Here is a 14381-nt window from a genome sequence, read left to right as displayed (position 1 = left end):
ACTGACAAGCATACAAAAACTTCCTCAAAAGCAGCCAGTGTTTTGAGCCACTATTACAGCTAAACTATGCAGAATATAATCTATTTTAAATCCTGTCAATTGAGGTGGATGTCAGCAGATGTAAGGGTAGACAGACACCCACATCCAGGTCAGGAAGGTTAAAGACAAGATGTGTTTAGAAAACTAGACTGTTTAAACAGTTTTAAAGCTGGAGTGCAGATAGTATTATATGAAACTACAAAACCTAAGGTACCATTGGTACCAACCAGGTCATAGCTTGTCCCTTGACCTCTAACTTCAAGATATCTGAATGAAAATGGGTTATATGGGTACCCACAAGTCTCCCCTTTACAGACATGCCCACTTTATGATAATCACATGCAGTTTTGGGCAAAAACCATGCCGTTTTTTGAGGGCAGTATAAATGTGTTATTTTCGCCTATACTAAAAACGGTTTCTGCATACTGGGGTCCCTAAGCAGTCTTGGAATTGAATACATTGTGTGTGATTGTAAAGCTGAGACTCCAATGAACCCAATTGTATTCATGTGTGATGATGTTAGTCCCCATAGTAGCTATTTCATTGTTGTGAGACCATTTTTGGAAACCTGACCTCACTGTATAAAATGACCTCTAGGTTAATCACAGCCTCATGAAACATTACACCCACATTCTTGCTGAAGTCTCCAAATGTCAAACGTTTTTTATACCAAATCACAGCATGGCTTTTTCTATGGTTTTTCTCAAGGTCTTGGTGTCTTAATGTGGTATTTTGGAGGGATAATTTTTATCAATTCTCGAGTGGTAAAAAATTGTTAAATTTAGAACCAAATTTTTGTAACAAATGGTATCAACCCAAAAATTACTCCAACAACTTATGAGACATAATAGAGCATGGAATGACAATCATATAATTCCATCATGATGTTCTCGGTTTTGGACGGTTGGTCGGACAAAACAAGGAATTTGAATATGTCAACTAGGGCTCTTAGAAACTATGATGCACATTTTTTTTTACTATTTTCTGATATTCTTTACTATTTTCTGACATTTTAAAGACCAAATAATGAATCAATGAATCAAGAAAATAATCATCAGATTAATCGATAAAGTAAATAATAATTAGGTGCATTCCTAGTGGATATAATGACCTAACAGGCACTGGCACTCATTGCTTCTTTCACTCTGCTAGTACAGTCATATAAGTTCAGAAAATTGTGTAATTTAATACCGAGAAATCCCTTATGTAATCCAAATGTAATTAATGATGTAGTTTAAAATAGAATAGAAAATATTTTATTGTCCGCTTTTCGCATACAAAAGGCAGAAATTTGTCTTTGGTTCACATGTGCAAAACTGCTATTAAAAGGGTATATTAAAAAACACAACGTATCACATCCAGACAGGACCCATTAAAACACATTCACATAAAAGCACAATACACCAACAAAAGCTACATTAAAAAAGGAGCACCAGGTTCCAGGACTGAATCAAGGTTAAATAAATAGATATAAAGTGCTGTGTGCTGAGGTTGCAGGCTTGCAGGCTTGCTTCAGAAAGTGGCTGTCCTCACAGATTAAGATACTTTGTGGCAACAGGGACAAACAATTTTTTATATACGTTTTTCTTTGCACGGGGGACTCTGTACCTTTGCCGAGTCATCAGCTAGCTGAAAGTGGTGATTTAAGGGATGGCTGTGGTCATCTAAGATTTTTCCCCTTAAGTTTTAGTAATTAATTTAAGACTTTAAAAGTCAGGGTCACACACACACAGCCACTGCTGGAATCAACTGCACAATGAACAAATACAATGCAGGGACTTCTATGGTGGCCACTACTGCAGCTGGTACTGTATGTGAAAGTACAAAAAAAATCACTATATAATCATTAGTTATGGGCTATTTTAGTAAAATGACGTCTGTATAAATAATCAAAAAGAGAAGAAGAAGAATCATTTAGTATGTTGAACAGAGAGTTACAGCATGTTTATGGCAGGAAAGGTTCCCTGTTTGTGCACAAGAACATTTAAGAAGCTTTTCCTCTTCCTCCTCTTCCTCTGCTCCTCCCTAAACTCCTCTCTTTCCCCACCATCATACTATTCTTCCATTCTTTCTACATATCGCCCTTTTCTCCTTCTAGCTGCAATCATTACAAGATGCTAATTAACTAAAACCAATGACTGAACTGAGTAACCCCATGAGCAGACTGGGGCAGCTGGCTATTTTAGGAAAAGTCTGCTGTTAAGGCAGCATAGAGATACTATGCATAGAATGGACACAATCCCTCTGCCTCATCAGAAACAAAGAGAGGAATATCTGTGTCCCTGTATTTCTGTGGAGCAGGAACTCTGTGTGAGCACGGGTGTGCAGGTAGCTCCTCACTGTGCTCCGTCCTGCGCTGCTCTTTGGTGCACTGAGTGCGTGGGTTCATTGATTGTATCTCTCTCCCGGCACTTTAATGGTCGTGGTACACTCGTCTCTGGACCCGGCATTAGCATGGTCAAGTTATTTCCTCTCAGGGGCTATTTCCACTGACCGAACAGCATTTTTCCGTTCACTCCTTCAAACTTGTGTAAGAAAACGGCAAGCTGTGTTTTTCCATTTCCTATACGCTGCCTGGTGATACAGGGGGCAAGAAGTGGCTGTGCTTTGATGTATTTATTGTGTAACATAACAGGCCGCTGTGCTTTAATTCTGAAAAAGTAGCTTCCAAATTCGTATCATGAAAGCAGTAAACCCTCTACTTGGTAACCTACACACATATAAATACGCACACAGTCTCACACACACTGTGTGTATTGTAGCTGACATACAGTATATATTCAAGAGAGTGAAATTGGTAAAGAGAAACATGAGTCAATATAGATATACCGTATGTGTCTCCCAACTGCCTCAATTATAAACCAATCTGCTGTGAGCTGTACTTCAACACATCATTGAGTGTTTAACCCAAATTGTGCAGTGAGCACTGATGCATACATTTAAGCGCAGATTGGTATTAGCTATTCTATATGTACTGTTAAGAGGATTCTCATTGAGACCTTTATCATTTCACAGAAAATTAAGGTCCACTTACTGCAGATTTTCCAGAGCTTTCAGCCACTTTTTCACAGCATTTATGAATACAAAAAAAAAAATTAAAGGTAGGGACGGTAATGCTGAGAAACCAGCAAGAGTACACTACATTTAAAAAAATTATCCAACTGAGAAACCCAGCCCAGTGTTGCCAACTCTTTTCCAATGAAAGTAGCTAACAGCACTAGCTCCAAAAATCCCTAAATATAGCGAGAAAGTTGCCAAGTTGGCAACAGACTGTTCAGGTCTCCCTCCAATTTTTGTCAGAGAATTTGATTTATTGATTGCTGTCAGGATGTAATGAGAACTTCAACAAATATAACAAAAAAAATATTTTTATAGCACTACCAACCCTACCTTTTTAAGGCCATGAGATGAGGTTGAAAGCTCTGAAAAATTTGTACCATTATCATTCTTACTGTACTTTCACTCCAGCATATTTACAGCATTTGAAGGCCTTGTTAATACCAATCAGTCAACAGAAATCCCCATTTTCTGTTCTGGGTGAAATGAAGATAAATAAAGTCTGTATAGTTTATTGTGGACTGGACCATGAGACAGAGGTATCTACAAAACAGCAACATTCATTTTGTAAGATGACTGAAACCCCTACACATAGAGAGAAGAAGAGTAAAGAAAAAATACTTGAAGCTGATGAGAAGGTTTGGAGTGAGGGTAAGTGAGAATAGAGAAACAGGAAGAAAAAGATGGAGAGGGAAAATCCAGGTGGGAGTGCTCCATCGAGCAGCTTTTCCTCTGCAGTAAAGGATGACTTGCTTGGGGTAATTCTACACACCTTCACACACAAACACACACACACACACACACACACACACACACACTATCCACTGCAAGTAATTGGTGTCATGCCTGTCAGTCCACCAGAAGGTAGTAGTGCTCTCTTACACCTCGACCCCACACCTCACCCCATCATCTTCCTGCCCTCCACCCCCATCCCTCGGGTGCATTCGGAGCTGCACTTTTTGAGCATCCTCAGTCCTTATACTGCACAAATCTGTCCTTAACCAATTACTCTTCATGGCACTCAATAAGAAAGGATGACAATCCTTAAAAAAGAAACCTGCCTGCCTACTGGTAGAGAACTTGTGTAAAATGCCATCCTAGACAAATTTGAAAACTGCATGTTAATGCTTAATAGTTCCTGTTACTGGAACACATCTGCAACAGATGCAATTAATTACATTTTGATTAAAGGTAACTCCTGTTGCCATTCAGGATCCCCCCTGCAGTATACCACTGGATTACAGTATAAAAACTGCAGTATGCCACTGAATTACAAAGCCTTTAAACAGAACATATAGCCACATGAAGTCTCCTTTTAGGCCACAGTAGAGCGCAGCAGGTGAGACGTGTACAACATTGTGCAGGTGCAGGCAATAAAGGAAGCCGCATATAGCCAATCATATTGCAACTGCCCATACAGGGGCAATATGAGGATTGTGCACACATTTTTGTGCCACAATAACACCTTGAATACTGATGAGGCATATATAAAAGGCACTTTTTTGGTAATGTAAATTGGCCAAAATAAAGTCCATTGGCCGTAGACTCAGCTCATCGCTATTACTATCATCCAACTCTGGTGTGCACTTAGTCATGTATGCACATGTGTGTGACTCTGTGAGAGAGTGTGTTCAAGCCTCTCTCAGGAGACTTTCCAGTCCCTTCATGTTGTCACAGGGTTTGGCAGGGGTCTTGTTTCTCCAGATGTTCCCACCATCCTGTCTCTCTCTCCCTCTCTCTCTCTCTCTTCTTCTTCTTTTTTTTTTACTTCTGCCTTCCCTCTGACTTTCCATTTTCAGGGATGAGAAACTCACTTTTAAACTTTCCATGTCTTGCTGTCTGCTTCCTCTGTCAAATGCAAGCACAGCCTTCGCCCAAGTCCGACCCCCCCCTCCCTTCCCTTTGTAACTGATGAGTAAGAGCACTGTTTCCCCTGCAGACAAATATGTACCTGACTGTAGCATTTCCCTATTTAAACACATGCCAAGCATGTTGGCAGAAAGAAAACAACTGTCAAGAATAAGGAATAAAAAAGACAGGGGTACTAAAACGAAAAATGTTATATTGGTTTTTTTTTACACCACAGTCTCAAAAAAGCCTGTGGGTAATACGCAGTTGTGTTTTAAACAAAGGCTACCAAGGGCAAACTTGATCTTTGTAGAGGCACAAGACTTCGTCTTTACTTTCCTACATTGACCATGTCATAACAGTCCAAATATTATTGCTCTATATTCCACAAAGTCACTTACAAGCCAGTCTCTTCTCATTGCTTTTGGACAACAAATAAAGAACAAATATGTTATTGAACCTCATATTTCTTTCCACACCACAGTCTAGGACAGTGCTGATTATTGAGCCCATTTTATAGGCAGTCTGATACAGAGTTATACAGTGAAGTTGACTGTGTAGTTACCACGGTAGTTACAGGATATATCAAGGGGAACCACGTTAAAGGATTACACAAACTGTATAACAAAAAGTTAAAAAAAAGTACTTCACTACATCAACGTCAAGTGTAGTGTAACTGCTTCAAACTAATCCTGTTGTGGCTTCTCCATAGTGACAAAACCAGACTCTCAAATTAAACAGAAATGCCATTGTTTTAAAAGGATTTACTGTACTTACAGTGAAACAGCAGAGAGGAAAATGTGGTAGTGGTGCTAGGTACAGTTTCCCCAGATATCCCTTTTGGTGCTGATGATAGTTGTAGTAGCAGGGTGGCCTGTCCAAGACTAAATATAACCTAGAGAGCTTGTAGCAGGAGCAGACAGCAGGCCGAACTGGGCTTTTCCACGCCGCATGGACAGTGTATTTGCCATAAGCCAACTCATTCTGAACGGCTGGAAAGCTGCACAGCACGGGAAAGTGCAAGAACAAGAAGCTTCACACTAGGGCTCTGTCCCTAGAACAAATGAAGGGAGGGAGGGAGGGAGGGAGGAAAGGAGGGAGGGATGAAGGAAGAGAGAGGGAGGCAGGGAGGGACAGAGCTGATGTCGTGTATATTTAGGACCTGCTAGCATGACCTCTTATAATGAGAGCACAAACTGACCCACACATAGCCAGAGCCTTCAGTCAATCTTGAAAAATGCTGATGAATCGACAGTCATCAACTTTGCACTCAAAGGGATTCCTCTTGTTCTGCTGAAGGTGAGTATATACTTGGTTTGTATTCTCTGTGGTTTCTGTGGTTTTAGGGTTAGGAGACAAAATAAAAGTAAAGTGCACATGTAAATCAGCCTAAATGGCACTAAGACACTAAGTGCAAAATCTTGTTTTCCATAATTAAGACCACATTCAGCTCATTGCTTCGAGATGATGTTACTACCTGTCCTCTTTCTTCTACCTGTCATGTAATGTTGACAAAGCTGCTACTCTATTATCAGATCGTAACCTTCCTTTGATGTAATCATTTCTATCAACAGCATGGTAAGATAACATGAAATTGAGATAGAGAATCATAGACTGTAGAAAAACATCGTAGATCAACGTGTGCCAGGTGACACCATGTCATTTATGCTGTATGTGCGTCACCTGAATGAAAGGGGTATTAAAGGACCTTTGCTCTGGTTGGTGGGCAGTGCTTGGTTTGGGCTCGACTGTTTTCAACATAGCGACGGGGTCAAGAATTTTTATAATTTTACAGCTAAACAGTACACTACAAGATGTTTCTAAAAACATTTGAGGAGAGAAATAGACATTACAGTAACAGAATATTGATACATATTTGATCAGCGCTGCCCAGTTTGACCGTTTGATAGGCGTTTGCGAGTGCTTGACAGCTGCGCAGAAACGCAGACTCCCGGTGGACACAGAGGAACATGATTTTTGTCAGATTACCTGTCTCATGCAGGATATAGTGACCATTTCATAGAAAAATAACTTTTTTTAATCATATTTGCTCCAATTCTACCCACCGTAGCAGTAAGGCACTTCATTGTCTGCAACATTGTGCCACAGTGGTTGCTGATTAGTTACAGCTGAGCAGTAGGAATGGAGTACATTGCCATATTATTTCTATTTTTGTGCCATAGCACAATTATGTTTATATTGCAAAGTAGGGCTGTAGTCAAATAATGATAAGAAGAAAAATAACTGACATTAATTACTTCTTTGAATAATTGTTTAATGATTTAACGTTGTCTAGTGACATCTTCACAAATGTGAGAATTTACCTGCTTTTTTTTTATGATTTATTACAACTTAAACACAATTGATTCATTTAAAAATAATCAACCCTGGTACACTTGCAATACAGCAAGTCATTTAGAAGTGACTGGCTTACTAGCTCTTTAGTAACTACAGTAGATCAGGTTGTTGTTTAAACAATATTTTTGAGAGATGCCCAAGTTGCTAGGCTTAGTGTTTACAGAAGGATGGTTGTGAATGAAGCATTTCAGGTTCAAGTTGTCTGAGAAATACAAGGGTAAAGGAAATGAATGTGAGCTACTCTACGCTCACACCTCTAACACTACAGCTGTATAGGCTCCCTTGAGCATAGCAGGTGAACCAGAACTGCTCCCATGAGGAAGCCTAGTGGCCAGCAGTAGAAGAGTGCTGTTGTACTGGGCAGCTGAAGATGTTTAGACAAGTAAAACTTCATCAATTCTACGGCCTGGCGGGGAGGCCGAGTGAAAAGGAATATGTGGGCAGGGTATCATGTAGAGAGGGATTATTTTCTCCATCAATTAAGGATGAAACAAAATGCCAATTTTTCCTTCTAAACAATCTGATATTGTTGGATCAAATATGATTAAAAAAAGGTTATTTTTATAAAATGGTCACCATATCCTGACAGTAATGAATGAAACAGGTAATCTGAAAAAAAAATCATGTGCCTCGTTACTGTAATACCTATTCCTCTCCTCAAATGTTTTCAGAATCATCTTGTAGTGTACTGTTTAGCTGTAAAATGAAAAAGTTTGTGACCAGTTGAAGAAATACCAAGCACCGCCCACGAGCCGGAGCACAGCCAATAGGAACGCTCTCTCTCTGAAATGACCTGTGATTGGCCAAAGTCTCCCGTCACAAGTTAAATTTTTTAAAGCATGAAAAAAGAGTCAAGACGAGGTGCAGAAGTCTAGTTTTCTCTCAGAGCACTTGAATTACAATATGCTGAAAGGTTATTGTGAATTTCTTTTGTGCCTACCCCCACTTTAATTTGGAAATACCCCAACATATTTATTTTGTGAAGTAATCTGGGTATTGAAACATTTTTCAATTCAAAGTAAAATAAAGTAAAATAAAAGCTTGCCTCTTCATTTGTTTTCTTTTTCTCAAGCTCTCTCTCTCTCCCTCTCTGAAAATAATGAATCACTATCAGTGGAAGAGAAAGTATTTGGCCGTGTAAACAACCAGCTGTGGGGGGAGCCACAAGGATAATCTTGTTAGACAATTCCCCCTCAACAATTGTGTCTGTACATGAGTAAGAGTGTCATATTCTTTTACTTATGCACTGAGACTATTTTCAGCAACCTCGACACAACGCACAGTGTGTACGTACCCACAAACACACAACTACACACACACATACACACACACACACACAGTGCTCAAAGTCCTAGCAGAAAAGGATGACACATGAGGCAGAGAGGAGGTCTTCCCATGCCCCCCCCTGCCCTTTCTGTTGGACTTGGACATCTCCCACAGGCTGAGCTGTAAATAGACAGTACCCCCAAAACCTCACACACACCACACACACACACACAAACACACACAACTATATTTAGATGCCTACTCTGGCCTGCCACCATATACTCAAACTGCCTCTCCTCACAGTGAGATGGGGCACATCAGCTTGACTCTTTAAACATAGACGAAGCTACACCTCATTCACTACACGAAGATTACATTTGAAACTTAAGAAACTTCTGCACACACTGGCCTGCTTAGGTTTGATAATGTACAGTAGCACAGAGCATTTCACCACATGCAGGGCAGCTTCCAGCCTCCCTGGCAAGCTCATGGAACATCTGTAACCGTTAATGTCCAAACAGATCACAGTAATAGTTTATGATATGGGGTCTAAAAGCAATACCACAGAACAGAAAACAAGGTTTTATTGAACTATTTGTCAGCAGTGAGCAAAGATTGCACAGTAGATTTACAGTGCTTAAACACTGCGGTAGCCAACCTACAGTAAAGTACAGTAAATTAATGTAGTTTGAGATATTGCTCTTCAGGAGGGTCTAATTGTTACCGGTGGCTGTAGACTAAGTACTAGGGATGTGCCGGTGAGGACATTTTCCCACCGGTTAATAAACTTGTGACAACCCCGGTGTTACCGATTACACCGGACCGAAAAGATGACGATCAATATGTGTAGAGCGCTTACTTTGATCTTCCGAAACCGTCGAATGGCTGTGTGTCTGGCGTCTCCGGTCGAGTTTTCGCTGCGAGGCTGCAGGTTTCCACCTGGAGCCGCTGCATCGTGCACACTGACTGTGACCGCTCCGTCCTCCGCAGGGCGATTGCCACATTATCGTTATGGTTCCCTTATAGCATTGGGTTTAAATCCGAAGTATTGCCGAATAGGCGTTTTGCTTTTTGCTTTGACACCAAATCCTCCGCCATCGTCTGGTCTGTCAACTCTCTCTCGTCCCGTGTGTGTGAAATCTGACTCTTGCTACTCTAAGCTCAGACTCTGTACACTTGGAGAGGAGGTTGTGTTGCTCTGGCTCTACCTGTTTGGCGTGGAGAGGAGGATGTGTTGCTCTGGCTCTATCTGTTTGGCGACGCCGGGAAGCTGCTTGACATCCTCCTGGATCCACCTTCTCACATATGTTCACATTATGTTTATTATTTTTTGTCATATGGATTGTCTATGTTGTATTTTCATTTTGCTGTTACTCTGTACACACAACATCTATTGAACATCTGTCCGTCCTGGAAGGGGGATCCCTCCTATGTTGTTCTTCCTGAGGTTTCTTCCATTTTTTTCCCTGTTAAAAGGGTTTTCTTTGGTTAAGTTTTTCCTTATCCTATGAGAGGGTCGTACTAAAGGACAGAGGGTGTCATATCCTGTACAGATTGTAAAGCCCCCTGAGGCAAATTTGTGATTTGTAATTTTGGGCTATATAAATAAAATTGACTTGACTTGACTTTCACTTTCAGATTGTAGCGTCCGTCGTCCGACTATGTATTGATAACACGCCGCTGATACGCCAAAAAGAACTAAATGGGTTTTGTTTCTATAAAAACAAGCAAAACGACGGTGAGGGCGCTGGGCAAGTAATGTAATCGGTGTATGCCCAACCACCGTGTAACACCGACTACTGCAGCAAGCCTACTAAGTACAGTGAAAAGATGTGTACACATGCAAGTACACTAACTCACACAAACACTGAGATGTCTTGACATATGATCAGATCCCTGCAGCCAAAAAACACTCCAAAAAGGTTTAGCTCATTAGTTTATCAGGACAGAACATCAGTGAAACGGAGGCAGAAGTAGAATAGCATGTTGCCTACAGGAAATCAAGAGGCAGTGAAGAAAATGATTTGTCTGCTCAAAGTTGGGGAAAGGCTGTTACAGTAAACTGCTTCCAGTGGTACCCATCATCATGCATCTATTTACTGGTAGTCCTGCAGCAGCCACTGCAGCCAATTAAACTTTTCAAGTGAACTTTAGTAGAAGTGAGGAAAGAGCTTACAAAGCCAAAAAATCTGTTGGATACAGTGATCCACCAATAGTGTACCACCTATATAAAACCATGACAACCCTTTGATCTAACTTTGAACATTTGCCGGTTAGGTTTTCGCTCCATGATCACAGTGTTTGTATGTGCAAGGATAACAATAATTATGTGTGTGAATTGGGTATTTGAATGTATTTTTGTGTGTTGTCTGCCAAACAAACCCCGACACTTTTCATAAAATCAGCTCATATGAACAGCAAGTGCTACTAGGTGTGTTACTAATCCGACAAAACAAGTCTTGAATGTCGCATGCAATGGCAACGTTTCGAACATCCTCTCTCTGAAAGGTTATGTACTGCACAGTGCTGTCAGAAAATATTGGGACAGTGAAAAGTTTTGTTGTATTGTCTCTTTACTCTATTGAATTAATTTTAAATGAAATAATGACTATGAGGTTACTGACTCTCAGGTTCAATTTGAGGGTGTTGAAATCCACATCAGAATAACAGTGTAGGAAATCGTAGTCCTTTAACTATATAGGCTCCCGATTTTAAGGGACAGAGAGTAACAAGTTAACATAAACTTAAAGTCATCATATTTAATATTTGGTTGCAAATCCTTTGTATTCAGCCTCTGCATATTTGGTTGCAAATCCTGCCTGAAATCTACAACCCGTAGACATCTGGCAACACTTGGTATCTTCCCTGGTGATGCCAAGCCTGTACTGCACTTATCTTCACTTTTTGCTTGTTTGGCAGGGGGTTGATTTCAGTCTGGTCTTCTTGCAAATGAAACATTCTCAGTTGGATTGAGGTCAGGGGATTGGCTGCTAGTCAAGAAAATTCTACTGTTTGACTATAAAAAAAAAATGTCCTGATGAATTGCCCTACAATGGGGATAAAGTGTAAAAAGAATATGAAATCTAACACACTCAAAAAACTTTTAAAAGTCCTTTAAGAGAATAGTCAGGTGCATTACCACCAACCTACAGACTGGAGGAATGACCCTGACTTGCATGTAGCCCGGGAAAACCAAGGCAAATTGCAATCAGGTTTGTTGTGATCTGGCCAACAGAGATGCATATCAATCAATCAGTCAAATGTATCTTTAAAGCATATTTAAAAGCAACCCACTTTGACCAAATTGCTGTACAGACCAGAGGAGGCAGCTAAAATCACAAATAAAAGAAACGCCGACATAAACATCAATGCACACAGCTCATAGGCACAAATAAACAACATGTCGGCATAAACACAAGTAAAAAATCAGCCATATCAGGAGCATTCAAATGCTAGTGAGTAAAAGTATGTTTTGAACCTGGACTTAAAAGAGTAAATGGAGGGTGCAGATCTGATTGGGAGGGGGAGGCTGTTCCACAGTCGAGGGCAGTGGTTCCCAAACCTTTTCTGCAGAGCCACCCTCTTGTAGATAAAAAATATATTCAAGGTTTACAATTTTAAGGGTATTCACCTTAGGACAGAACCTTAAAGAAAACAGAAGGTTAATTATGTTTTATAATGTAGAATAATTTATTATCAGAATGGGTCGGGTCGTTGAGGGTTGATTACATATGGACAGTACGACACTTATTGTTGGCCATCTCACTTTTGCACGCTACTTTTGAGCATGCGCACCAGCAACTTCGTCGGCCGAGCTGGCTAACTTCCTGTTAGCCCTATAACTTGAATAGGGATAAAATAATTCAATTGTGTGGCTCTTCTTGACTTTCCAAATGTTATTGGACCAAATTGATCAAATGCTGATAGTGGAACAAGTATTTACGCGGGGGTTGTGGCGCTTAAAAAAATGTATCCACCGTTTTACAGCCGCATCAGTAGCAATGGTGTAGGCTTTATTGAAAATAAATCTCATCAATTTATCATTGTTATCGTGGAAGATTTTATTGTGAAAATGTTCGAGAATGTTTTATCACCCAGTCCTACTAAGGGGGTTAGGAAGTCTGCGATATAGGAAGGGGCCAGCCAATTATAGACAAACAGGAGACCCTTAAAATCAATTCTGAACTGTACTGGCAGCCAGTGGAGAGGGACCAGAATAGGGGTAATATGGTCCCTCTTCGGGTACCTGACAGGAGCCTGGCTGCTGCGTTTTGGACCAGTTGCAGGTGGGACAGGGATTTGGCTGTGTGTAAACAAAAGTGCATTTAATCGCTTCTGGATTTAATGAAACCATTGTTTAGTTTAAAATCCAATATGCTGCAATATGAGAAGGAAATAAAAAAATAAGCTACAAAGTTGGTATTTATCAAATTAAATTCTGAGCACGGGCTCACAACATAAATAACAAGTATGACAATATCACAGCATGTGCACCAGAAGGTGATGCTAGCAGTGTTGCAGTTTTGTTGGAATTCAAAATGGTAACTACCCTCACAAGAAACAAAAACAGCAGGATTATCCAATCCCAAAGATGTTATCGGGACAACCCTCATTAAAGTTTACAGCTCCATAAATAAGAGAGAGAAATGCTTAAAATACTTATTTTTACGGAGGATATTTCTACAAATATCAGACCAGAAGAAAACGTTGCACGTCTATTTCATGAGACAGGTGCATGAGAGGGAAGAGTAGATTAAAAGTAGCATTTCTACAAATATCACAATAAATGTTAGCTTGTTTTTTTGTTCAAAATGTTATTCGAAAAGACAATGCACAAGCTTGTTTCTTACATGGGTTTGTAGTTATATTATTAATGAGAATTAGTATTGATGGCTAATTGATGAAGAGTGGTGGAAACCCAGACAGATATGGAGAGAGAAAGAGAACAAAGATACAACAGAAACATGATCGCCAAGGAGCACTGTGAGCACAGATGGATTTCCGAATCCCTTTCACACTGCAGGAATCCTGTTGCACAGCTTTAGTGGTATTTAGAGAGTCTGTGTCACTCAGTAAGCATTGATCCAACAACTGGGCTTGATGCAATTTAAGATAAGAAACTATATGAGCACACACATGCTCTGCAACCAGTATTTATTGTTAATTAATACTACATCATTATTATAGAAGCAACGGCACAGTAGCAATGCATCAAAATTGTAAAAGTGGTACTGCCATGATGGCTACAATGTGTGTTTAAGAACAGCTTGTGACATACAACACAAGGACAACTTCAATGTCACAACAATTCCATACAATGACAAATGATTGTGACTCGTGTATGACCTTACTGTTGTACGGTACCGTGAACATCAATGCACACCCCCAGAGCACAATGTTGTTTCATTCTGGACTGCTGATATTTTTGCAAGACATCAAGGTTCTTCACACCTCCAGTCCTACTAAACAGCCTTTAATATGTTAACCCCATGACCTGCAGCACAACACTGACCCAAAACCATTTCATATATGTCTTTATTACCAACGTGATACTGCCAATGCCATATAAAATCCCATATACCCATCTCAGTTCATACTGCAGACATAAATGACCTCTAGTTCAGCTACCAATAACAGTATCAACAGCTGCCCCTAACGCATGAACATGAAGTGGAGGTCAATGTCCTCCATCTATAACATGGTGGACAGCAGACAGTTAATCCTCAAACCTTGCTGTGTCAACACATCTTTAAGATTAAAAGTACCATATGATGCCAAAACACCAGTGTGGAAATTCTGAATGCCCATTCAGT

The 14381-nt window shown here is 40.2% G+C and overlaps 1 protein-coding gene across 2 annotated transcripts in view; it reads right to left on the bottom strand.

Annotated features, from left to right (window-relative positions):
* Window positions 1–14381, bottom strand: part of atp2b2 (ATPase plasma membrane Ca2+ transporting 2) — a 154859-nt gene that overhangs the window by 132851 nt on the left and 7627 nt on the right. Inside the window, exon 1 of one of the 2 annotated variants that reach the window (XM_074643347.1) lies at window positions 5722–5929. The exons of the other annotated variant lie outside the window; for it this stretch is intronic. The gene's annotated coding sequence lies outside the window, so the exon portion shown is untranslated. Of the gene's footprint in view, window positions 1–5721; window positions 5930–14381 lie in introns of those variants that run through there. 2 annotated transcript variants of the gene reach the window in all.

The sequence above is a fragment of the Sebastes fasciatus genome, chromosome 1 (assembly GCF_043250625.1).
Source record: "Sebastes fasciatus isolate fSebFas1 chromosome 1, fSebFas1.pri, whole genome shotgun sequence".
NCBI classification, from domain to species: Eukaryota; Metazoa; Chordata; class Actinopteri; order Perciformes; family Sebastidae; genus Sebastes; species Sebastes fasciatus.
This window is presented reverse-complemented; position numbering and strand designations above follow the sequence as displayed.